We start from the raw sequence: 27,257 nt of genomic DNA, 5'->3' as shown, positions 1-27,257 counted from the left end.
CAAACTTTCTCCTATCATTGACGTTCTGTTGGTGTAAATCACCCACAACAGCTCTTACATACAGCACTCTGCTTCCAGGGCAGTTGTGCTGGCCGGGCTTGTTGCAGAAGGGCCAGCACTGATGCCTAGTGGAGGAAGGAAGGTGAATTACCTTCCATACTGATCCCCTTCCCCACAGTCAGCACTAAAAATAGGATTCTTCAATTGCTGCCCTTTCTGTAGTCACAAAAGACAGCTCAAGTGTGAGCCTGTGAAAGAGAAAATAATCCCTGGGTTTTGTAATGCAAACAGTGTTTTGTGGTGCCTTTTGAGCTTGACTCTTAATCTTGGTTAGGACTGAAAGTGGTTTATGAGCTATGAGGAGTTAGGGTTTCTGTAGGAATGTTCCTTTTTCCTTTTCCTTTACTTTACAGCAAACAAAATAATCTGTAGCTGTCTGCCTAACCAGTCTAACAATAAGAGCTGACTGAAGAGTATATGCCTTATCTGGGGTAGCCCAGATCTGCTGTAGATAATTTCCTATTGAAACTATTGTTCTTCAGTAGCTGCTTCAAATGACCCATATACTGAAGAATTGTTCCAAACCAGGACTAGATTGTGTATTTTCCTGGACTGATTTCCTCAGTGAAGATTCAGTTTGGATAGTAGGATAGCCTTTCTTCTAGTGAAAATATTGAAATATTGGGCTGTATTACTGTAGAAAAAATTGCAGATCTTTCACTGGAGAAAAGCCCAGACAAATGGCTATTGGGAATGGTTGGGTGGATTCATTTTTGTTTGGGAATGTTGTAGTCATGTTTTGGAGGTCTCTTCAGTCTTGTCATTGTGTATTCTGTAATTCATTTCATAGTCTATCAAAAACCATAAATCCTACTGAAGGCTGTTAAAATATAAATCTGACAGTTTAGCATGAGCTGCATGCCAAACAGAAGGTCTCCAGAGGGGTGGAAAAGTCTCTGGAAACCTAGCACTGAAAGATGGATTTATACCTGAACACAATAACATAGTATGAAAGCCTCAAGTAAGATCCAAGTGACTGGTGTAAAATTGTAACTACAACCTGCTCCGAACATGCAGGAGCACATCAAAAAGCAGGTGGAAATGTTGAAGGAACTTGAAGCAGTGGGGCAGTTAGCAGTAGAAAAAGGATTTCCATACCCTGATTTATTTTGTTTATTTTAATATCTCAGAATTGAAATCTTGAGTGCCTTTGTAAACTCAGTAACATTTATGGAATGGGTTAATTGAATTATTGAACTTCCTGTATTTAAAAATATTTATGTTTAGACTTTGGTCATATTATGGGTAAAAGATTATCCTGGCACAAAATGATATTTGAGGGAAGAAGAGTGTGAAGGAAGTTACCTTTTAGTGTTATTATTTTAAACATGCTAGTATGAAATATTTTGACAAGTCCTAGTTTTTGTTTATATAGGAATTCAGTTCTAATGAAAACCTTAATGATGATGATATGATTAAAAAAAAAAAAAAAAGACCACAACCAGTTCTATAGATAAGACACAAGCCATTAAATGCAAAAAACTGATGGGGGTCTAATTAGAAAAGGAATCATTTATAAGGAATGGGAATGGTATGGATATCCTGCTGCCTGTTCACTGCATATGGACAACTCTGTAAAAGAAATAAACTTAATGAACCTAGTCTGAATTTAAATGTGGAGGATGCAGATTATTGCAGACTATAGAAAGGAAATCCATCTTTTTTGGTGCTAGATAAAATATATGGTGGGCGAAGCCAAACTAATGCAAACTGAAAGAAAAAGTTTTAAAGTGCTTATATATAGGGATACGTTCAAAATTATTGCGGACCTTAAGGAAGAGGTGTTATACTGTTGTGGTTCACTTGATTATGATGTTTGCTGAATAAGTGACAGCAGTAAACACAACAACAACAAAAACCTAAGAAATAAGGGAGCAGGCAGTATTAGAAACAATAGAAGATTGCTAAAATGGAGATGTAAATGAACTATGTTATATGCTTGCTCTTCTAACTCATCTGTGATGCCAACAGAAACATTTAAATGAAAAAGAAAACTCAATTAATTTGAATGGAAATGAATATATATTTTTGTCCAAGAAACAGTACTTAGAGAAGGTCATTGCCAGTAACTTACACAGCACAGTTAGATTTTGATAAAGATCAGCTTTTATTGCAAAAGCTGCAATTTCCTGCTGCAATAGTTGGATAAACACATAAGGAGATGGTGGGTTAGTCTTCTTCCACTTAAAGTCAGATCTGGCTAAAATCCCACTTAAGTGGGATTTTTTTTCTTTTAAAACAATAATTGTATGAGCAGTGTTCCTTCAAATTTTCTTTTTTGTTGTTGTTGTTGTTTACTAGTTTTTTTTGCTCTTTGTTTTTCCTCCCAATTCTCACTTATTGTGTAGGGTAGAGATGATTTCTCTGTAGTATTCTCTGCTGCCTATGACTCAAGATATGATATTGGGCTGAAAGAATTCTTGATTTCTTTCAGTGGCAAATCAGATACTTCTGTTGATGTATTTAGACTTGAAAGGAAAACATGTTTGACAGGGACCTCAGGCAACAGGCCAGTTTAAGACTGAATGAAATATAATTTGGTTTTTCTGTCCAGCACCTCGTTTGCACCATTAATGGAACTGCTAGAATTTTAAGTCTAATAAAAAATGTTTTGTACATTTACAGATGTTCATTCTCTTGATTTTTTTCCCCAGGTTCTCTTTGTTCTAAATACATATTCTTTTACTGTTTACTATCCCTTTTCCCCTCTGAGTTGGAACATTTGTTTAAAAAAGTCTTCTGTTGCTGGGAGCTGAACCAGACACCATGTCTACTGTATTGGCTCAGAATGAGATTTGAGCAGCATCTTGCTGCATGCTCCCTAAGGATGGGTAAAAGCAAATGCCATGAGTATAAAAAGACGAGGCTTCTGTAAGGTGAGTCTTTCTTCTGCCTGGTAATATATATGTTCTATTGACTGAGATTTTCAGGGAAATCATGATTTCCCTGAAGTTCTACCTAATGTTATCTGATTTTATGTGGTATACTTTATGTATTTTTGTACTGTTCTATGAATTTGAGAAATGAGCTCTAAAGGTTATCACAAGCCCAAAGGGTAGATCTTTTGGGCTACAGGCTTTCTCTTCTTTCAAGAAATGGTAGTTATAGATCTAAGAAATCTGTTTAATCACCCTTAGAACAATTTCTACTTTGGCCTTCCACGGCTTCCTGTGGAAATCTGTTCCTCCTAGTTGCTTTTAAATATTCTTAGGGTCAGACTAGCATAAATACTCAGTAATGTTTGTCTTATGCCAAATACACAAATTGATTGTGTTTTAACATCAGCATGAACACTAGTCAACATAGCATGTGCAAGCTGCTTATTCTGATTTAACAGGCTGGGTGCGCTGAAGGAGCTGCAACCCCTCCATGGGAAGCAAGTGACAGACCCCCCATCTGGTCCTGCTCACTTGTCCTGAACAATCAATTTTTCTGTGCCACAGCACTGATGCTCCAGCTAAAGATGCTGCATTAGTTATGTCTGCCCCGAGCTTACAAGCTTTTAGAGCTATTTTGGACATAAATTTTGCAAACTTGCAAGTCAGCTAGGGTTTTTATTTTTTCCAAGATACCCAACTTGCAATTAACTTAAACTGCTAGATCCTGGTCATTATCAAAACTCTCCTTCAGTGTATGGATTTAGGATAAAGGGATGAATGAGTGTCAGGTAGTGGTTAAACTTTCAGACACTTGCTGTGTTGGAGAGTTTCTACTGATCCCTGTCAAGTGGGACTTCATTCAAGTAGACTCTTGCTGAGGAGTACAAGAAAGATGGTTCTCCAGTATGTCACCACTATATTCCCTCATAAGTTAGAAGTATGGACTGAGATGCATTATACACATTTAAAAACCACTATTTAGTCTAATGTACCCTGATTTGGTGTTATGAATAGCTAACAATGGAGTGTTTGGGGCTATGGTAGAGCTGTATGATTTAAAAATATAAAATAAAAAAGTATATTAATGGCATATTACAAATTATATGTTAGAATATAATGTCCCATGCAGCAGTGTCTTATTGTGCTTAGGGAATGGTTCAGGTCTCTGTTTTCTACCGTGGGACAAGATGAAATACAGAATCCAGGAAATCTGAACATAGAATTTGTGGAGATATGAAACAGAGACCTGAGTGTGCTGAAGTCTGTGTTAGCGAGTACTTCCCTGGAAGTTGAATGTAGTTCTGTGAGCCTCCAGATGTTTCTTTCATCCTCAAACCTCACTCTGTGGATATTTTCAACATTTAGAGAGAACTGTGCCTGATTTTTTGTATTAGTGACCAGCTGAAGGCACAGGCTATCCAAGCAGCAATCTGTAACTGGAAGTTTAATTGTATATTTTTGGTAAGTGTTTCTGAGGTAGTAGAAAGCATAGCTTTTATCCATCAAGAATTGATTAGACTGACTATTAAACTTGCAATTAAACCATTGATTAACATGTGATCCATCAATATCACTAAAAAAAATATGAACATTTACTTGACATGAGTTTTGACGGATGATTTCTTTCCTGGTTTAAACTTTGTCTGATTTCTGTTTAATCTCTTCTATTGCTTTGGCTAGTGTCTGAGCAGAATGTAAGATGCCATTGCTCATTACTTAAACACATACGTATTTGAATATTTTGGTAATTTACTCCTATCTGTCATAATGACTTTATTTTTAAAAATATCTCCTTAAATCAAGGCACAGCAGACTTCCTGATTGCTCAGAACATGAGTTCTTAGCAAAATAAATGATAATAGATCTTTAAACTGAGCCGAAAAGAGCTGCTTTTAATAGAAACCTCCTATCTCAAGTTTTCTTTAGAGCAGTCTTGGAAGATAAAATCTGGAAAATGAGCCAGGCCAGAACAGCATCAGAAAATGACTGCCCAGGGACCTGTAGGCTGAATGACATTGATGTCTATTACAAAACACCTAACTGAAAAGGGAGTCCCAGGAAAGCCCTTGCACTTATGGTACCTCTCATTGTGTGCCCCAAAGTACAGTGTGAGATTTCCCTTCATATGGGGTAAGCATTTATCTCTTTTTAGGAAGGTGATAACTTTAGTAGACACTTTCCTTTCAGACACTATTGCTTTTAGAAAGGCCAGCCTTTGCAAAGTAGGTCATCTAGGGATGCTGCAGGGGGTTACTTCCGAGGCAAAACTGAGCAATGTCTCCTTTCATCTTGGATGTCTTCTCTCTCTCTCTCTTACCCCTCACTCCCAATATAGATCAGATTCCTTAAAGCAGCTGCTTGACTTCCAAAAATGTTCATCCCTCCCGTCTCCTACGGAGAGAGCGAAACGGTTACTATGGATTCTCTGCACAAGAACAGATGTAGTCCAATATGCTGGGTACTAACCATGCTGTTCTCTGTGCGCCTCATATTTTTTAAGGTTCAGATTATGGTTGGCCCACAGATAGCCCAGGTAGGGCTGCCCTGGCTTTGAATTCCTCATTTTTCTCTTCTGCCTGCTAGTATAGAGGACACCAATGAAAAACAACAGGAGAGGTATGAGTTCTCCTTATACTTTCAGGTGTCAAAATCTCTTTCTCTCCTAGCATTTCACTGTGTGTTGGATTCATGAATGGGCTCAAGATGAGGTAATGCATTTGGACAGTGCAAAAGCTACATTTGGAGCTGATTCTACATTCAGTATATAAAGAAATCACTGGTAGATATTTGTGAATTAAGAAAGAAAGGGCTGGGAGGCTAGAGCAATATGCAGCAAGGGGAAGGGGCTTTCAGTGATTATGCCATCTACCTGTTATTTTTGTATTGCAGCCTATTACAGGGAACTGAATGCAGATTGGAAATTGTAGTTAACAGAAACTAATTCTCAAACTTTGGGGAAATTTGAATGTGGATCTGAGTGTCGTAGTTTGAACCCTCTTCTATATGCAATGTTAGCCAGTTAAAAATATTTTGACATTCTGCCCATGCAATCCTATTCACTTCAGCTCATTTCTAACGCTTGATTCTGTGCTCTGGTGTATTAAACCTGAAAAGAATGGTGGGGGAGTGGGAATAGTTTCTGGATCATTTTCTCCATCACTAACTTCTATAAGGGCTCTAAATAGAAATGTAGCATACATTGCAGAAGCGCATGAAATGTCAGTCCTATAGTGCTGTCATTCATGAGAAACTCAGTGATGTTATGGTAGTCATGTTTCTAAAATTGTAGTTATTTTGGCATTTCTCTTATTTTTCTTCTTTGTAGAAAACAGTGTGTCTCTTAGAATTACCCTGCTCAACTTGTATGAGACCTTCTGTTAAATGCATAAGTAAGCTCTCTCTTTCTTACTGAGTCTCAGATCTTGCAAAGTTTTTAAAAGTACTTTTCTATAATGTATATTTTGTGTAATATACTTATCCTATGTGTTAACATCAGAAGGTCTTACAGAATAGAAAGACAGCCTAGAATTCATTTTCATCTATATTTATAATCTACAAAAGTAAATCTTTTGCACATCTGAGCTGTTTGATAAATGGGTTTCTTATTTTATTCTCTATTACTTCTTTTGATTGGAGTTTCACTGCTGTGTTTTCTAAAGCATCACAATTCATTTCTTTGATATATCTGTGTACATGTAAAAAGTGTACTCATTTGCAAGGATGTTTAATTTGTAGGAGTCTTCATAAGTCAGCTCAAGTACTCTAAACACAATGCTGGGTTAATTTATAAGTGTCCTCAGTGGGGATGCAAAATGATTGGAATAATTGTTTGAATAGCTTAAGACTGGAGGTCAGGCATAGAGTAGGTTATGGGAGTGATATCTCTACAGGATGAATTAATGTAACTATTTCAAAATAATGTAAAAATACCATGGGTAGACAAAAACACCGGGTATAGGACAGGTGTGCTCCAAGCAGTGTCACCTGCTTAAGAAGTACAATGAAGACAATTCCTCAATCAGCATATTCACAGGTTTGGCTTGGGGTCACTCATATTGGTAGAGGTTGTGGCAGCAGGTGACTTGCAGGGCAATCACAGTGGAGATTGGCTTCTTGTTCCCATTGTGGCTGCAAAGGTAGATGGAAATTTTTTTTGTACCAGGAATTTTTTGGGGGGGAGCATTTTCTGTTGCCTGCTACAGGCTGCTACTAGCATGCCTATCTTGAGTTGCTGTAAGAGATAGTGTCTAGATGCAGTATTTTACTACATGGTCTCTAAGCCCAAGGCTCACAGGCCCAGCAGTACTGGCCCTCCAGTCTGCATGGGTGCTGTGGCGAGTGCAGCATCTGTCTCTGGCAGTCTTCCTGTCTGTTTCTGGTCCCATGCTGCCTGTAACATGTTCTCATCCTGTGCATGAGAGGTACATGTTGTTCTTGGCTGTTTACCTACTACCTAATCTACATGCCCACAGCAAGGCTGTGGCAAAGCAAGAGTGAATCCAAATCTCCCAAGTTTTAAGCTAATCTTAGTTAGATACTATTTAATTGAATAGGAATCACTTTTAACTTTTTATTCAGTGTCACTTTCATGTGTGATTTTTCTCTTCATTCTTGCTGTGGCTTGAGCAGGATGGGATATGCTCAAAGCAACACCTGAGGATACAGAAACACAAAAGATAATGTCTGAAAAATATTAAAGAAAAGGAGAAAAGATTTAAAAGATTTAGCTGCCATGAAAGAGCATCTCATCTTCCTTACCTGATTCTTGGCCTCCTAGGCTTACCCACAGATGAGAATAGGCATGATCAAAATTAACCCTTTCTTTGATACTCTAGATTTATTCCTGTGTCTGCTAAAATTGTTTCCGTGTTAATACCCTGGCACTTCATTGGCCTCCTACTTTTTGTGGCTTGGACAGGGTAACATAACAACTTCACTGAAATGTTAAGGAGGAGAATAAAATCAGTGTTAGAAATGAATCTTGGCTTTGTTATCCTTCTGGGGTCATGGGTGTATATATAACAAAAGGGAGATCAATGTTCCCTGCTGGCTACTGAGAAGATTTTCCTTCCAGAAGGCTCAGTTCAGCAAAACACGTAAGCATGAATTTAATAGAATGAGGTGAGTGCCAGTTGTCAGCTCCATGCTTTTCATCTCGCCCAGCCCAAATTATCTTCCTTACTGCTCTGATTATGTCTCCCAAATGCATATTCCGAGTCCTCATGAGTTCCTGTCTTGCCATATCTGTTTCACAGACCTTACTCTCACCTTAAAAATGTGAGCACCATAGGCTTCCCCTCTAGAGGGTTTTGCCTTGCACACCGTCAGGATCTTATTCCCACATGACACTAGTAAATTCCCTTGGTCTGTAGCACCTTCCTTCAGCCTTCTCCTTTGTGTCACCACTGTACTCCTTGCTTCTTCCCTTTTCTGGGACAGCTTCTGTCCCCTGCTGCTCCACCCAGGACCTCTTTGGTGGTCCATTGCTGACTTTGCTAGCACTTTGTCAAATAATTCTGTCCTTGTTTGTGTTGCCCATCTCGTCCTTTCTTATAATTGATTTTGAATGTATGGTATGGTTTACAACCTCCAAAGCAGATGAATTTACAAAGAATTTAATCCTTAAATGACAGGGTCTGATATTCCTCTTTGGGGCTGGTGAACTACTTGTTCTGTCTGAATCAGCAGGGGCCTGGCAGTTCTGTACACAAACCCAGCTGCAAAGATCAAGTATGGAGCTGAACTTCTCCTGATACAGGACAGTTCATGCCCAGGTGTTGCGTTGAAGACAAATGTATATGCTTCAGAAAAGGAGACCCCACTAGAGAGGGAACTGGTACAGATATAAACAATTTCCATCATAGGCATTTTATTTGCTTGTTAATTCTCATGGATGCTTTGTATCAGAATTGAATGGAAAGACTGATTACTTCAGTCCACTAATGAAAGAGGATATCTGCAGAGTGAAGGAGTAATTTTATATTGAAGCTTTAGTATATCAAACGTTTCAAAATTGCAAAATATTTTACTCTTGCAGGTTTTTTAGGTCTCTACCCTTGTTAGTCCTTCCAATTTTAATGCATTAAAAATAGTGACAATTTTGGAGAATGTCTGTTCTCAAAAATACCAGGTACTGGTATTCACAAGTTTATTTACAGTAGATTAATTTTCTCTGTAATGTTAGACTGCACTTTGACTTACAAAACACCGTAATTTCATTTTGACACGTTTTCTTTTCAACAAAGTTAATTTCAAATCATTTTTTACCTGACCAGCCTTGTCTTTGCTTGTTGTATTATCTGTTTTTCAGAAGGTGCTGCTGGTATTTACTGTGACATGTTAGCTATTACATCCACCAGTTAGCAGTTTGAGTTGTATCATTAAATTCAGGTTGTAACTTACTTGATCAAAGTGCTACAAGATAAAAATAGATCTTTTTCTCTAGGGGTCAAGACCTGAAAACCATAAAATTAAATGCCTTGAAAGATTGTTAGAAACCTGATTTAAAATTAATTCTGAGATTCATGAAAAAAGCAATTGTACCTATTAACTTTCTCTCTCTTAAGAGACGTTAACTATACAAGGAAATCTCCAAAGGTTCTTTGAAAATGTTGCCCACAGTCATTTCCAGGCACTACTTCCATGAGGTCTCAGCAGAGTCCTGTCCTACTTAAGAGAGAGGACCAAGCTCTTTGAGGCAGGATGAGTTCCAGCTTATGCCCACAGGAGTCTACATTTGATGTTGCTGGAAATATGCTATGGGAACAAGAGCCAAAAGCATTTGTGACACATAACCATTAGTAGAGCCTTTTATAACCCTTTTCATAAGTCAGCTCTGAGTGCATTTCCAAATGTGTCACTGTCATGAGCACCCTATTTTGTTTGTGAGAATGAATTCAAAGCCAGTAACTAATGACTTGGACAGTTTCAGCTGAGGTTCAGCCTCATAAATTTGAGAACACCCCATTTACTAAGTGTTCAGTTTCACTTAAATATTTTCCAAACAGCCTTAGAGAGCTTGGAAGAGCTGGAGAGGAAAAACAGTTGTCACTTCTGCTTAAAATGTAAGAGGTTTTTTTTTTAATATCATTAAGAATTTGTCAGACTGATTCAGATGTAGGTTCATTCTAATATCATTCTCCCTGTTTTCTCCTGATTCAGTTGTTTTTTCCAAAAGAATAATTTGAAGTCACAAGTGTACATTTTATTTATGAAATGGTCCTTGCTAGGTCTTGTTAGTAGCTTCCATACGTCTTTATTGCAGCAATGTGTTCTAAATCAGCTAGGCTGAGACTTGAAACCATGGTTATGTGGAGTTCAATGTGGGTGACAACGCTGATGGAGAGGCAAAATAAAATATATTTGGCATTAAGTTGCTGAGGTCTCTGTGCTACTGTAGCCTGTTATAGGTACTAGAGCTGGCTGTTTTAAAATCAGCTCATGATTGTCTACAATCCATTGCTGCCACTATTGCAGCATCCAGGAAATACTTGAAAGCTACTGGTCAAGTTCTTCACTCAAGAGAAGAGGAGTGAACTAATAAACTGCAAAAGAGGTGCAAAATTCAGTAATGCAACTGAAGTGCCTGACTGGTTATATAGTGTGGACATAAAAAATATCTCTGTGTTGCTTGTTATTGTACTTGTCGCTCTCACACTAAAAAGACTGAGACATTTCAGTGGCTGGATATGACCAAAAGACCCTTTATTATCGTTGCAGATCCAGTAGATGCACACAGCTTCACATTTGCTGCTCTCGCTTACTGATCTGGCCATTCTCAAGGAAGTTCTCATCCAGGAGTCACGAAGTTGCAATGCAGAGATAAGTGTCAGTACCTTCAATTTTACAGATCAGAAAACTGCAACACAGAAATGTAAAATGAGTCACTCCAGATGTAGTTTTCTCATGGTATTCTCATTTATAAAGCTCAGGACTGGTCCACACTAGTGTTTTATCTGATTTACCTGGTTTTTCTGTCCCTCTGGGGAACGTATCTTTGACCACAGTCAGTATATATCCTGCGACAGAGTCTGATTAGATTTGCATAGTGGGGAGATAAAACCAGTGAGTGTGTAAGTGCTGAAGTGCAGCTCTTCATCACAATTGGCAATAGTGCTGTTAGTTTAGTTCACCCTGGAAGATGGTCTGATCCTTACTAGATTTATCACTGGCAAAGATGTGATTGCTGATCCCACTGCAGATTTGTTTTTAAATTATTACTTTGCTTAAAGGCACAATGTGTCTCAGTACTTTCTGTTATAATTGTAAATACCATTTTTTTTCTCAAAGACCCAGTGGAATTTTTTCATAGACATTTCTGAAGCCATTAGAATCGAGGAGCCCCTGCTGGCACAGAGTATCAATAATTGTTTCAAAACCTTCTTCTTAGTCACTTTGCAAAGACTGTTTCTCTATATCTTGTACAATTGCAAATATTGTAGAACATTTAATTCTGTATGGTCTTCCAACTTAGATGTTATCAAAATGAATAGAAAAACTGAAGTTCAGTTCGTGTTACAGATAAAAGTGAAGAACATATGGTTTTCAAAAAGGACATATGGATACAAATGTACGTATTTATACAAACATGTTCCGATTAGCTCAGACTTTTCCTTTCTTTCTCTTGTGATCAAAATGTGATAAGGCACATAGGATAGTGTAGTCCCTACAGGACCAGATCTGAGCCTTGCAAAAGACATTAGAAAGACTTCCAGTGATTCCTCTGAACCTCAGACCAGATCTTTGTTGTTGGATAAACATTAGTGAACAATTTAGACTAGCTTCATGCAAAACCTGTGTATATAATGAAGATGCAGAGTATTTTAAATGCAATGTCAATTCTATTTTGAATGTGTACTTCCACTACATGACTAAATATATAAATTAACCTATGCAAAATAAGCTTAACAAAATACAGGTAAAAAACAACCTGGAGAGTAAATTTATAGAGATGACAACATGAACACAGGTATTTGCTATGGAAATACAGGTTGATTATTAAGTTATCCCGATTCACTTCTTAGAGAAATCAATAGAAGATTCACTCTGTTTTAATGGGAACAGCACTAGCCACCTTGTATACCAGATTGAGATCTTCAGCGCAACATGTAAGGAAATAAGTCGGTTAGTAAATAAGTGTCCATAGATTTACACCAGCTATGTAAGTGAGGATCTATTCCTACAGCATCTGTCTTTAGAATCATATATTCAGACAACTCAAGGGTTTAGCCATTTGAATTTCCAAATTTTGCAAAGATGAGTAGTGTTCTAGTATCAGGCTGTAAACATCGTTTGTGTTTGTCTTGTACTGCTTGTGTTTTTGAGAGAGATCATTTTTATACTTCAATAAAGAACAGTGAGCTCCCTGAGACATATTCTAACAATGCCAAAAGTATATTGAAATACCTAGTTAATGGCAATTTTGTATTGAAAGTAGACTTCTATGAATCATGGGGAGTGTTAAAAAGAAGGCATTTTCTTATCTGTATGTTCAGCTGCTTTCTAATTCGTCACTTGTATTTCAAATAACTTTGCAATTCGTTGTGTTGGTGGACTACTTTGCAAACCAGCATTATTTAGGTTTCCTAGTGTCTTAAATTGAAATGCAGCCAAAATATATTTTTTTGAAGATTTGCACTCTATTATGGACAATATGGAATATTTCCTATTGCACAATTTTTATCCTGGTAATAAAGGATAAGAACGTGCATGTGTATATTCTATGCCCTCATTTTATTATTTGCTGCTTTCAAATGTAGCTATTTTTTGCCTGTCATAGATTGTAGATATACCAACTTCTCACTAACCGAAGAACTGAGGGGAAAAATAACAAGCCTTAAAACAAGAAGACAAAATGTTGAGTATTTGCTGGTGAAGCAGATTGTGTTACAAACTTACATTCAAATTCTAGTGAGCTGAGGGCTTTCCAGATCTCTCATGTTCTCAGCATAGCCTGTAGGGCTCAGTGTTTCCTGTACTGCACAGTCCTGGGGACAGGCTGTAGCTGCTGACAGTTATACTTGAAGTGCTGGCAAGTTTCAAGGAAAATAACTTTATAAGAAATCTAAACTCTTAACCACAACTGCAGTACTTTTGCATGAAGGTGCTCTAAAATACTCCTCTCATACTCAAGTTGTTCAGCTTAGTATTGAAACTAAAATATCCATAATTTTCTTGTGGAAGAAGAACATGAATGGAAAGAAAAGAGCATATGAGAGATGCCATCTGTTCTCTCTCTCTCTTTCTTTCTCTCTCCCCCCACTCCTCTATTTTTTTTTTATTTTTTTTTAATCAGAAAGAAATTTTTAATCGCCTGTCGGGCCCCTTTCAGGGGACAGTGTGGAACAGGAAGGTTTGTATGGTTTGGAGGCTAGTAGGTTGCTGAAGGTGCTAGGGATGAAATCTCACTTCTGCACTAGATGCTCACTAGATTCTTCATCATCTATTCAGTCATGAGACAGCAAAAGCTTTCAAGATTCAATGACAGATTTATGGTACAGCAAAAGCAAGGAGAGATGAGGAGTTTCCTGCAGGAGGATACTTCCACTGGGATCGTATCCCTCCAGTGCTGCTAGAAAAGATAAACTTCCAGGGTCTCAGTAGTTCATCCAGTAGTTGTCCTTCTCCAATAGAAAAACGGTGCCAGTCCTGACAGTCGTTTGTCTGACCTGTCTTCAAAGGTCTGCACTGATGGAGAGCACTCTGCCTTCAGGCAGTCTTTGTTCCATATCTCTTTTCACGAGCTACATTTTTTAATATGTATCTTGAATGTTTTGTGTAATTACTACTTGACCTATTCGCTGAGGACACAATAGAAAAATGTTGTTTCTTCCTTCTTTCGTAAAGATCTCACAATGTAGCACACCTGATCTACTTTTGATCATAATTTTGCAATTCATTATGTGTACCAATAAGAGCAGTAATGAGAGTTCAGGTCTTCAGGATATGAAAACGGTGTCTGAATCTACAATACAACTAAGAAAATGTCAGCTGAGGATGCTAAAAGGCCTGAAAGTTTGGAGGAGCTCAGACTGGAGTTTAGACAATGAATTTTGGTCTGGGTCCAGTTGTTGTTAAAAATCCATTCTGGTGTGGAGAAAGAAGCTTTTACAAGCTGAACTGATGGCTGCCAGTGAAGCACTTCTGAGCACTGTCAGAAACCTGTTTCATGTGCTGGATATAAACTGCATAATGTAGCCAGAGACAAAATGCATGTCCACATTAATGTCCAGGGTCACTGGGCACTAGAGCAGATGATTCTGGGTCTAGATACCTTCCAAAATGCCAAAAAATGTTTAGTAGCTGGCATGCAGATGTCATCTTTGGGGCACAAAGATATTGCATCGAGGCCAACCACACTTCAGAGCATCAGAAAATGCTACAAAACACCCTTAAAAGTCAAGAAACACTCTTGAGAAGTGATCTTGGCCTCTTGGGACTGCAACTGTGGTGCTGGACAGTCAGTCCTAGTCCCAGCTTTTGCCACTCAAGTATGAATGCAAAATATGGAAGCATATTGTCTGCTGTCACAACTCATCTGTGAAGCAGATGTTTCTTTTGGGGGAATTATTCATGCTAAAGATCACACTTCAAAGTAAACAATAATTGTCATTTGTTCCCTTTAGAAAAATGAAAGCTGGAAATCAAATTAATGAGTACATTTCCTCAAGGGAATAGACAGAACAGGGAAATATGATCCTTTTGCAAAACTTGTAGCAAAGAGTTGTGGTCAAACATATTAGTTCCATGCTATTTTCATGTGGATTTAGATAAGGGGATACAAATAACAATAAGTGGAATAAGAGAGTAATTGCAGAGTAGGATAGGGCAGGAAATAGGTACAGAGGGGCTGAACTGAGAAGACTGTATGGTCTAGGGTGAAATATATTTGGAGAGAAGTCTCTCTGACTGAAGGGAAAAATCACCCATGAATCTGTAGAAACTGCAAAATCCTTCATGACTAAACAAAAATAGGTATTTTTAAAGATAATATGGTAAATATAAAATATATATTAAAAATATGATAAAGTGATGCTGAATGACTTGACTCCACAGCCTGGACTAACTCTGTAAAGCCAGTTCTGAATATGACACGTCTCAGTTCACACAGACCAAGTCTGCAAAGAGAGAGATTGAAATGCATTAGGCTTGCTGATGGGTCACTGCTTTACAGCCTCCTAGATAAGATTTCATTTCAGTAAGCCTGTTCACAGAAGCCGAAAGCAGTTGCATTTTGAATTACTACATGATTTGTTTCCCACAGACCAGCTCTCAATACTTTGGGTCAAATACAAGATGAATGGCAGCCTCTAAGTGTTTGTGAATAACCTGGGAAGTCAGACCTGTGTCATCTGGTTCTTGGACTCATAGGTTGTTTCCCTCCTAATAAACGATGCAAAGGAACATTTCCATGCACCAGACTCAAGCTGTCTGTGTTGCTGCATTGTCACAATGGTATGATATTTAGGGTATATTTGATATAATTAAATAATAAAATATTTTTTAAATTTAAATTAAATATTTAAATTAAAATTATAAAATTAAATTAAATTTAAATAAATAAAATAAATAAATTAAAATAAATAAAATTAAAATTATAAAATTTAAATTACATATTTAAATAAAAAATAAAATATTTGATATTTTGGACTTGCTGAACCATAGTTGTCAACAAAGCTATTTCATCACATAACTTCTGACCTTCTCTGACTGACTGACCACATGCAATGCTTCAGAATACAAGAAACACCCATCTTGCCTTTACATCCGCTCCATAAAGAATGCCATATGGACAGGAATTCAGCAGTTTCCACCTATTTTACCATATACTGTCACTGAAATTTGAGAAAATAATTTGAAAAAAATAGGAAAAATAGTAATTTCTAGTACTTAACTCTTCTTGGAAATTCCTTGGATTGTTTACAAATGATGCTTTCTCCCTTCTACCGAAGACTAATTAAAAGCCTATGAGGGCATTCTGGAGTTAGCCTCCATCAAGTTTGTTCATTATCAGTTCAGAAGCTTATGGCTAGATTTAGTGCAATTAGTTTTATGAACATTGAGAAGGGTAATTTAATGCTATAGCATTCATTTAGTTACAATAAATACATTCACTGCAAGTATGTAACCCAAAGATGATGATGGTTTGGTTGGACTAGCTTGAGTAAAAATACTGTATGTATGAGTTCTCAAGATGAGTGTCTACTTGGAAGGTAGGAAGAAAATGTCGATGGGTTGATGGTACCTAGATTTGTGTGTGTGTGTTAAAGCTGACAATTCAAGATGTGTCTGGGTTAGTTTTATTTCTTAGCTCCTAGCAGAAACCCTGAGCTGATGCAGGATTTATGAGTACGGTGTATAAATTGTTACACCACATCGTGCCGGATAATTAAACAGCTGCTTTGCACAGAGCTACTTCATTCTTCAATGAGGCAGATGTTGTTTCATCATTTTGCTGATTTCAAGTATTCCACAACAGCATGCCATATACATAATGTAACTCATATTTTAAATATTTTGGTGCCTTTCTAACCAAGGATCAAAGCTCTGCACTCCATTGTATGAGGTTTTGCACAGGCAATTAGCAGAGAAGAGGGTGTCTCTCACAGATGAACCCGGGATCCTAAATGAGTGGCAATCAGTGTGTCTCCACTGGGTCCAGAGGATCAACAGCAGTTCGTGCTGGCTGACATTTCAGCTGCAGGTGTCAGACACGATGGCATGATTTACATACCAATAGCAGTGAGTGGGAGGATAAAGTAACAGGAGGAGCAGAAATGAGCAGGGATGCAGAAGTCAGAGCTTGCCATTTGCCTGCAGCTGACAAAGGCAATTTGAGTTATTCATCTCCATCCTGACTCCTTAACAACAGTATTCACTTCTGATGATATCTTATGGCCTTTTGAGTATGTTAGCAGAGAAACTAGAATCTTTTCTCTATTTACCTTCTGTGTTATCAGATATTCTGTGCAATCCCCAAAAGGTAGATGAGTTGAATAAAACAAAGTATCAGGTTAAATGATGTATATTCTTTGTTCGTGCATCATGTATTTATGCTCTTTATTATCATTGTACTCTATTTCAGAGAAGCGTATGTGTGCACAGAGCCATAGCAAGCAGGTGCAGCCCCCAAGGTATAGCCCTCCTGTCCTGTCTTGCTTGTGGTCTCCCCTGTCTGATGCTGATGCTGCTTCCTGGGGCAGTGTGTTAAGCAGATGCTAAAAGGCTGTGAATGGAAAGATAAATATAAATATCAGGAAGCAACAGCCAGAGTTTTCCAAGGATATGTATGATAGCCAAGCAAGATAGCCTGACTCTGTTATCAGTGTTGTCAAACACTGATTTCCAAAGGTCTGTACCTTCCACATAAAAATATTTCCATTTGGTTATGCACTTCACTAGGAAAAATTTCAGACACTGTTAACATTTTTGGACTTTCTGATCTTTCGCAGGAGTTAATTGGCCCTGCTAGGAAATGGACACTGTTCCTATCCCTAACCTACATTATACACATTTACAATGTATCCCTGTGTATTTATAATGGGAATTAAATTTATACTTCAATTCATACTTATTCCTTGTTGGGAAAATGCCCAGGAACTGCTGGGAAGCAGATCTCCTTGTTCTATAGATAAACCAGAGTTGTAGTACGTGGTCCATATTCTGGATTTTTATATACTGATCCAGTTCCTCAGTTGTTTCAAATTCATGTGCCTCTTTGAAAGTAAATGAAGTAGATGTGCCAAATTCAGAGCCTGGCTGAGAGTCTGGTTTATTGTCTGGAGATGCTGAATTTTCCAAGGCTGGCACTTTACCCTTAACTGATGCAGAAAAAATGACTGCCTTAGAAGGTCTCTCTCCCTTTCACATAAAGGCAAAAATTTTAAATTATTGTGTAACATGCCCTTCTCTCCATTACATGGTCCTCATTCTGTTCACCATTATTTTTAATAGACCAATTTTCTCTCTTGCTTTTCATCCACTGAGTCTCTATTATTATTTTCATCAAAGTGTTTGTGGGCTGCCAGCATTTGATATTTCATTTCACTGATTTAATTATGTCTGCAGCCTGTTCTGGGGCTGTTTATTTTTATAGATCTTCAAATCCTTCTCTTTACCAAATTGTTTAAATCCAAATCAGTTTGTTTGTTGTATATATGACACTTGGCAATTGTGTCCTTTTGTACTTTGTATTTGTTCCTGGGGACTATTTTAGTCTGATGAAATTTTACAACTTCATGGGCAGGCAATGAAGATGAAAGGGTCTTCCCATCTAAGGGTAAAAAGAAGTTCTGGTCATAGAACTAATGCTGTCTGCTTTTTCACCCCTGCTTCCTGAAGGCGTGAGTGCGTGTGGGGCCACATCTGTTATCAGCTCTTGGTAATTGCTGGCTCAGGATAAGCTGGGTGAGTATTAGGTTAAAGGAGGAGTCATTAGACACACACTTGCCCTTGAATGTGCAATTTATATAGGATATAAATATTGGGTAATGAAGGATATTTATAAACAGGGTATTTACTGAGCTTAGTTTAGCTTTCAAAGGGTGGAGAATGTAGACAGGACAAGATACAGAGGTGTGAGCACAAGTAATTTCAGTGCCAGTGGAGGTTGTGCTGGTTTCAATATTCTGATTTAGCCTTCTCAGCATCATGGCCAGCTTTTCAAACTTGGGCAAAGGATATTAAAAAAAAAAAAAAAAAAAAAAAAAAAAAAGGTGTCTACAAGACCCCCCCCCCCCCCCCCGCCCCGAGTTAAGGGGACTTGTTGTCATCGTTGTCTCTGCTGTTCATTAAGCTGTTTCTTGTGTGAGCTGTTGAGGTTTTCTGCATGACATTGCACTCTAGGAAAAAAAAGTTTGAATCCTCATTGAAGCTTTCCATTTCTTAGGGTGACGCTCATCCCTGGGGATGTGATTTCCTCCCATCCCTTAGTATGTCCATCTTTTATTAAAACATTTGAAGAAATTTCTCTCTTGTCATCTCCTCTTGCTTGCCGGATGGGAGAACATCTGCTGCAGCCACACACACACACACACACACACAAATGTATACATGTATTCCAAGCACATGGCCCTCCATTTTGCTCGCGTTTGGGGAGGCTGTTGTCGGATGTTCCGGCCTCATCCAGGCTGTCAGTGTCATCTGTCAGCTGCCTTCCTGGCTCATAACACCATCTGCCCAGCTTTACTTCACATCATCTTTTCTCCTCATGTCCCTCTGGTATTTTCCCGGATTTCAAAGTGCTCCATGTCTTCCAAACAGGGTACAGTGAAGTACAGCCTGCTGAGAGCCCATGATATTTCAGCTTGCAGTAGAGATGTAGCTGAAGTTCATAATAGCCTTGGCTTTTCCTCATAAATTAATTAATAAGTACTTGGTTCGTTATTGTAGAGGGTTGTGGAAGAGGATGACAAGAACAATATGAAAGCAAGAGTGAAATTCTCCTTGCCTTGCATGGTCACGGGCACATTTGGGCACGTGGCATGCGGTGGTGCCTCTACAAGCAAATGGTTTCTGGGGCAAGGATGCCACCTCCGTGCTGGCCTCCTAGCATGTCTGGCAGCGCCTCATCACAGGAGCACTCTAGCTGCTCCTGTGCAGATCTGCACTTGGAGTTTATTTAAAAGCAAGGCCTTTTCCGATCAAGTGCCCTTTGTGACAAACTGCCTGTGTCGTGGCAGCAGTGTGGTGTTCATGTTTTCTGCGCTGACAATGGTGGTCACTTGCAAGCCTACTACAGTCAGAGTACTCACATCCCACCAGAGCTGAGGTGCTGGCACCACATGCACCACTGTTTGGAAGTCTTGGCAGGATGCTGATGGTTCATATGCACTTTTTCTTCCAAAACTTAAGAGGCAAAACTTAACATAGATGTAACTTAAGTAAAAGTCACTGGCATCGTACTGAGAAATCTCTAACTTTCATCATTATTTTTTTCCAGTCAATTCTCTGTAACCATTGCCCTTTATGCTGTATCATTATGCAATCCAAAATATTTGATTTCATAAACCCTTACATGGCTGGGCCCTCACTTTTCATTCCTTCAGCAATTCTGGGCCAGCCATATGCTATCAAGAAAGCTCTTGTAGCTATTGATCTGTCAGAGAACTTCAGCCTGGCTTTTGCATTTTGCTGACTAGCCTCCTGTTATTGCAATTACTTCAGCAGTGGTGATGCACACACACGCAGGCACATGCTGTAGTTCTCTGAGTTTCTTGCCTCTACTATAATTAAGAGTCCATAAATAAGTTCTTCTAATGCACTTGACTAAAGAAACTAATTGCTATTTAGGTGGATAATTTATTGTGTGCTAATTAAATGCCCAATAGGTGAGAACATTTTAATGAAACGTAACTTAACTTAATAAGCAGGTTTTTAATAATCATTAGTTGTTTGAAATATATCTGATGCAGGAGTTGTGTAATGACAAGCTCTAATTGATGTTTTTAAAGTACATTTATTGTGGATAAATAGCTATTTTGTTGCATATATCTCTTTCCCTGTCTTTCAAATGCACAGCTTCCTAGCTGGAGGCCCCATTCTGCTTTATCAGAGTCTACACTTCTCTGCGCTTGAAACTCCTCTCACTTGTGCTGGTGAACTCATCTCAGTTATGCCAGCATGAAGCAGGAGGTGAACCAACAGACACAGGTTGCTGCTGGCTTCTATAGAACTCGTTCTAGGTTTTAACTTCAGCTGACTATCAGAAAGGACAGCAGAGATCTGTTTTCTTTCCCAGTCAGACTTACGGTATGAGATGGAGTAACCCTCAAAGGCTGAGATGCGTGCAAGGTGCCAGCTATTCATCTTAGAGTAGAATGATTATGCAGAAATAATGGTAAACCTGATCATCTGTTGGTAATAAATTTCACTTAAAAAGAAAGAATCTTAAGAATGGGGTCTGGAAAGTGAATGTGCTTCATGCAGTGGAGCAGTGTGCCAACTTTGAATCAAATATCCTGGAAGAAGTTTGTATTGGGAACAAATAGTATCAGGCTTAAGGACCGGGAGAGTAGACAGCTGATTTTCTTTCCTGGCAAAAATTATATGAGAAGCTGTACTGACCTTTCCTTAGCACTTGCTTGCTGTTCATCTTCGTGCATCTTCATTTCAGTGTGATTCTCTTGTTTCTTTTGCCATCACTAGGCAATGACTATTCTTATTTTTGTGGACTTAAAGAATGGTCTTCTAGGACTGAAATGCTTAGGAGATAGAGCACTGGACAGAGAGGGGGGTCTGTCTAGCTCCGGTGGTGTGGGAGGTAAACATTAAAAAGTCACTACACTTCACTGGGTCTCTTTTTTCCCCCATCTATAAAATGGAGTTAACTATGCACATTGCCTTTTCATCATTTCCTGATGAAAAATCCTATATATGTGTTCATCATTTTTGTCACGCAGGCACTGATTTAGGAATTTCTGAAACACTCCTACATGTTGAGAATCACACTGATACTGCAAAAGAGAATGTCAAATTACCCAGGTTCAGCACCGGAATTTAATAATGACATATTTTTCTAGGGTGATGCTTCAGACAAATCTTATATAAGAAAATGAATTGCATTTATAGGTAGAAAGAACCACAGGATCTTACAGTCTTACCTGTTTTCATCCCAGCACTCCTGTGTTTAGTGAATTATCTTATGTTTGATTATGACAGGGTAGCCAGAAAACCATTACTTCTTTATGTTTTGTTGGTCATTTGTACTAACGGTTAATCACCTCTTGACTTATGTCAAAATTCTTGTTTCCTAGTGTTTTCTCTGTTTCCTGGAAACTAAACTCTTTGTTTGTTTGTTTGTTTGTTTGTTTGAGTGTCTCAAGCCCAACAACCCATTAATCTTATAACTCTTTGGTTCCTGCCACTGAAAGGAGATAACACATAACTATTTAAATAAGAAAGTTGCAGAGGTAAATACCTTAGGATTTGATCTAATGAAGATCATGTTCATATGGTGAAGGAGCAAAAACTTTATCATGTACTATCCTGATGAACTATCCAGCTTCATTTTTGAAAAGTAACTACTAATTGGAGAGAAGAAATCATGAAATGTCAACACAGCAAGCTTGAATGCTGGTATCATAATCTGATTGTGGTCATACATCATAATTAAATTTTAATCTATTTGTGGTCTTCAAAGGCCATATTCAGAAAGCACAGTTTCAATCCGTGTATTATTAACCAGTGGTGAAACTTCTGAAGGTTTCAGAATAACAATTTGGCAGGTCTAATAAAGTCAGTGAGCAGGGATCAACCTGCTCAAGGAAGAGAAAATGGTGGGCAAAAGTTGACACTTGGACCACTGGATGCAGATGGAATTGTCAGAGAAAAGAAAATAATAGGACAAGATTTGGAGAGACAATTAATACCTTTCACACAACCGGGTAATAGAGCTTGGGAAAAAAAATGATGAGCTTTCAAACATAAAAGTGCTTCTTCAGGTCTGGCAAAGAAAACAAGAAACTTTGTCCAACCTGTGAACAAATTAGTGTTTAACTTATGATAATCACCTAGACAATTAAGCAGGGGAAAAAAAGAAAAAAAAAAGAAGGTAAAAATGGTAAACTCTTTAGCCATAGTGGAACATCTGGGAATGCCAACAACAGGTCATGAGCTAATGAGTCCCTGCAGGACAGGTAGAGGGAATGGGAGCTCAGAGAGAGCTCTTGGGAAAAGTGGGAAAGCTGTACCACCAAACCACTCCACTGCTGGCTCCAGTGGTTTCAGTGCCTGGGAGAACTCTGAATTTCAGTTCCCAGGTATTTGATTAGTCTTCTTTGGGGAGAATGGTAGATTAGGACTCGGAGAATTAATTGGCAGACCTGCAGCTAATTGTAATCAACAAAGCAACAAACCAATCCTGAAAAACCACAATGGAGATTGATTAATTCAGAAATGTCTCATCACAGACTATGAAGAACATTTTTTTCTTCCTCTCAACCTCAGATTCCTGCTTTGAATGTTAAGGAAGAAACCTTAAACTATTCTGAATTACTAGAGAAACTGTCTGCCTTCCCTAAAATGGGGAAGAAGGAAAAGGTACTTTTTAAAAACCTATAAATTATATAACGCATGCCCATATATCATTTATAAGGACATTAGCAACTTGTGTTATTTCCTCGTTTTGGAGATGCTGCATTAAAAGTGAAAATGCCATTACTGCAGTTTCCTTCTTACATAAAACAGATTTGTGTCCACAGTGCCTGTGCTCAGATCTTTGAGGCTGGTTCACTGGAGGAGCAAATCTTGCTTGCTGACAAGTAGATTTCTTTGATTTTCAAGAAGCTGATTGAAGGCCATTGCAACAGGTTCTTGGGCAATGTGGCCAAACAGATAAACAAAGATGGCACATAAGGAGCCTGGTGGGTGCAAAAGTTTTATTGCAGTTACTAAACCTAGGAACCAAATAACATCTGCGTAAACATATACTGTAGCTAAAGAGATTGTCTATTCATGTGCATTGGTGGTGATTTTTATTTTTTTTTAAATCCACTTCTATATATGTAGTGGTTTTACTGGGGTGGGCGGCCGAGCTCCACCTCAGCCGCTCTCTCACTCCCCCTCCTCAAAGGGAAAGGGGGAGAAAATATGATGCAAAAGGCTCAAGGGTTGAGATATGAACGGGGAGATCGCTCAACAGTTATCACGACAGGCAAAACAGACTCAGCATAGGGAGATAGTAAGATTCATTGCCTATTGCTAACTAACAAGCTAGTTGTTCCTGCCTGAAGATTCCCAGCACCTGGGCTGCTCCAAGTCTCCTCGGCACTCCAGGAGCGAGTGGTGGCCAGCCGCAGGGCTGCCCTTTTTATGGGGCCAGGGACAATGGGCACCAAGGGCAATGGTGACATCAGGAGGCTGCTGTGGTGGCAGCCCAGGCACCATCACAGTGGCCTTCTGTGCTGGCTCTGGCTGCGATGGAGTTAACTTTCCCTGCAGCAGCCCACACAGTGCGGTGCTCTGCACTTGTAGCTAGAGCAGCACTGGTATCACACCAGTGTTGTGTCTGCTGCTGAGCAATGCTGGCACCGCATCACGACTCCCTCCAAGCCCCCAAGAGCCAGCAGCCTGGGGGTGGGCAAGTGATGGGGAGGGGACATCACCAGGGCAGATGACCTAAACTGACCAAAGGGATGTTCCATGCCATGTGGGGTCACACTCAGCAATAAAAAATGGAAAAGGGGAAGGAGTGGGGGGGCTGTCATGGTGGAAGCTTCTGTCCTCCTGAAGAACCGTTACGTGTATTGAGGCCCTGCTTCCCAGGATGTGGCCGAACATCGCTCATTGATGGGAAGTAGAGAGTAACTGCTTTTTTTTTTTTTTTTCCTCTCTGTGCTTCCGTGTGGCCTTTGCTTTTTTTTTTTCTCTCTTTTTCTTTTCTTCTTTTTTTTTCCCCTCTCCCTTTTCCCTTTAATTAAATCATCCTTATCTCAAACTTTGAGCTCTTTGTGTCCTGTTTTCTGAGTGGCCATGGTGGAACTTGGCTGCCCACCTGAGTAAAACCACCACACCTTCTGACATCACCAGCCTCTGGGTGCAGCCGCTCAGAGGCTCAGTTACCGGTGCACCCTACCATCTGCTCATCCAGTCCAGCCTTCAGCAGCTTCTCTTGGACAAGCTAACGGGAGGCAGTGTTGCAAGTCTTCCTTGAGAGCAGGTAGACAACATCTACCCATCTCTCTGCTGGTGGTTGGAAAGAGGAATGCTGAGGGTACTAACCGGCCTCACAACTGCTGCCATCAGAGTGGTTCCTAAGACTGTTTATCAATATGGTGATAAGCACTTTATACATAAAAAGACACAGAAAACAGAGGGCCTGTTATTTCATCACGAATGTTTCATGCGTTGGTCAAGCACCCCTTCCCTTTGGTGTGGTGGTTTTACTTGGGTGAGCGGCTGAACTCCACCTCAGCCGCTCTCTCACTCCCCCTCCTCAAAGGGAAAGGGGGAGAAAATATGATGCAAAAGGCTCAAGGGTTGACATAAGGACGGGGAGATCGCTCAGCAATTATGGTGACAGGCAAAACAGACTCAGCATAGGGAGATAGTAAGATTCATTGCCTATTGCTAACTAACAAGCTAGAGAAGTGAGAAACAAAGGAAAGAAACCAAAAACGCCTTCCCCGCATCCGCCCTCTTCCACCTCCTCCTCCGCAAGCAGTGCAGGGGAACGGGGGAACGGAGGTTGTGGTCAGTCTATAGCATTTCGTCTCCGCCACTCCTTCACGGTCACTCTCTTCCCCTGCGCTGTGGGGTCCCTCCCACGGGATGCCGTCCTTCCCGAACTGATCCTGCTTGGGCTTCCCACAGGCAGCAGCTCTTCAAGAACTGCTCCAGATATGGGTCCGTACCATGGGGTCCATCCATCAGGAGCAAACTGCTCCAACCTGGGTCCCCCACGGGCAGCAGCTCCTGCCAGGTCACCTGCTCCTGCATGGGCTCCTCTCCACGGGCTGCAGCTCTGGCCTGGGGCCTGCTCCTGCGGGGGTCCACCACAGGCCGCAGCCTCCATCAGTGCAGGTCTACCTGCTCCACTGTGGTCTCCTCCATGGGCTGCAGCGTGGAACCCTGCTCCACTGTAGTACTCCATGGGCTGCAGGGGGACAGCCTGCTCCACTGTGGTCCTCACCACAGGCCGCAGGGGACTTCTGCTCTGGAGCCTGGAGCACCTCTCCCTCCTTCTTCACTGACCGTGGTGTCTGCAAGGCTGTTTCTCGCTCCCCTCTCTCTCCCAGCTGCTGTGTAGCAGGATTTTTTTTTTTTTTTCCCCCCCCTTTCTTAAATATGCTCTCACAGAGGTGCAAACAACATCGCTTACTGGCTCAGCTCTGGTCAGCAGTGGGGCCCTTACCTAACATGGGGCAGCTTCTAGATTCTTCTCACCGAAGCCACCCCTGTGGCCCCCTGGTACCAAAACCTTGCCACGTAAACCCACTACAATACACAGCAAAACATTTTGCACTGCTTGTTATAGATCCTTCCTCCAAAGGAAATGATTTGTTCATTTTTGTATTGTCTGATGCCTCAGGGTTAGCTGCCTCTTAAGCTACTGCATAAAGAAAAGAATTGACAGCTTTTCTGGGTACTGTAAGTACCAGTATACATTCATATATGACCCATGCTAGTAGACCTTCAATTGTAATTTACTTTTCACCTTCAGGTGCAAATCTACTTTAAGAATTTTCTATGGAGGTTGTGTACCTCACTTGAGTCCCTATTTGTATCTCCATCCAAAGGAATGATCAGAATTCTTCAAAGTGGACTTTGATTCCTTTGGAAATCACAAATAAGTGCTATTTTGTCAGCTGGAGAATGTCCTCTTGGTAACTACACTGATAAGGGCTCGTTACATTGATTGACCTTGAGGACCCCTTCCCAGTGGAGAGGATGGGTGACCTTCTGGGAGCTGGATGTCCTCTGCATGCTGGCCATACTGAGGTCATGCTGTGTTCTGCTCAGCCAAGTGTTGTCCTGCTCTTCAAAGAGAATGGTGTATCTCCATGAGGTCCCTTTCTATATGTGTCACTTCAAGCAGGCAGTAAGGGCAGTACTGTCACCACACCTGAGCTCTTTGCTGTTATATGGGTGCTGCGAGGCTTCTTAGCCCATGCTTTAGAGATCCCTGCATAAGTGTTACAAATACAATGCAAGAGGTGATGATAGACATGAGACGTATAGAAATAAAGCTAATATTGAGGCTTACTGTTTCCTTTTCCTTATGCTTTTGCATTTAAATTTTATAGCATAGAAGCTCCAGAGAGGACAGACTGCTATTCTTGTTCATGAACAAGATGTGTTTGCCACAGCCAGCCATTTCCTGTTGCAAGTCTTTGCACTTCAGGGAAGGACTCTAGCCACTGCAGCACATGTGGACGTGGAGCACTGTCAGATGTGTTGGACTGAACAGCGAGAAGATGGCCATCCATATACAGTGTGGAAGCTTTGGCTTATGGTAAGTCAGAGCTCTTAATATTGTTTTACCACATTTTTTGAGCTTCATATTTAATTCAGGTCAAATCTGAACTACTAAACAGAACTGTTCCTTAGTGTACGTACCGGATAAATAAAGTGCAGTTTTAGTATAGCTCTGACCTAGTTACTTCCTACAATGCTGTCTAAAAGCAGAAATTGAAATCTCTTATCTAAACAAAAAAATGAGTCTTTTTTCTCCTGCTTATTGTGGCACTTTGCATGTATTTGGTTTCAAAGACTGATAAAGCTTACAATTCTGAATCTTTCATGGGTATCATAAAGGCTTCTCTTTTCTAGTAACCCAGCCCAACAGTATATTGGAGTAATGAACGTCTGCCATCTGAGATA

At 39.8% G+C, this 27,257-nt stretch overlaps 2 long non-coding RNA genes across 2 annotated transcripts in view; one reads left to right on the top strand and one right to left on the bottom strand.

Annotated features, from left to right (window-relative positions):
* Positions 1-2,674: 2,674 nt before the first annotated feature.
* Positions 2,675-27,257, top strand: LOC136786433 (uncharacterized). The gene is made up of 3 exons (XR_010825069.1): positions 2,675-2,936; positions 10,659-10,766; positions 26,681-27,257. It is a non-coding gene; the product is annotated as an uncharacterized lncRNA (long non-coding RNA).
* The window catches only part of LOC106041232 (uncharacterized), a 238,313-nt gene continuing 221,749 nt past the window's right edge, over positions 10,694-27,257 (bottom strand). The window contains exon 8 of the long non-coding RNA XR_010825064.1: positions 10,694-10,797. This is a non-coding gene — a long non-coding RNA (uncharacterized lncRNA). The remainder of the gene's footprint in view (positions 10,798-27,257) is intronic.

Source organism: Anser cygnoides, chromosome 15 (assembly GCF_040182565.1).
Source record: "Anser cygnoides isolate HZ-2024a breed goose chromosome 15, Taihu_goose_T2T_genome, whole genome shotgun sequence".
NCBI lineage: Eukaryota > Metazoa > Chordata > Aves > Anseriformes > Anatidae > Anser > Anser cygnoides.
The sequence above is the reverse complement of the archived record's forward strand: the minus strand, read 5'-3'. Positions and strand labels throughout refer to the sequence as shown.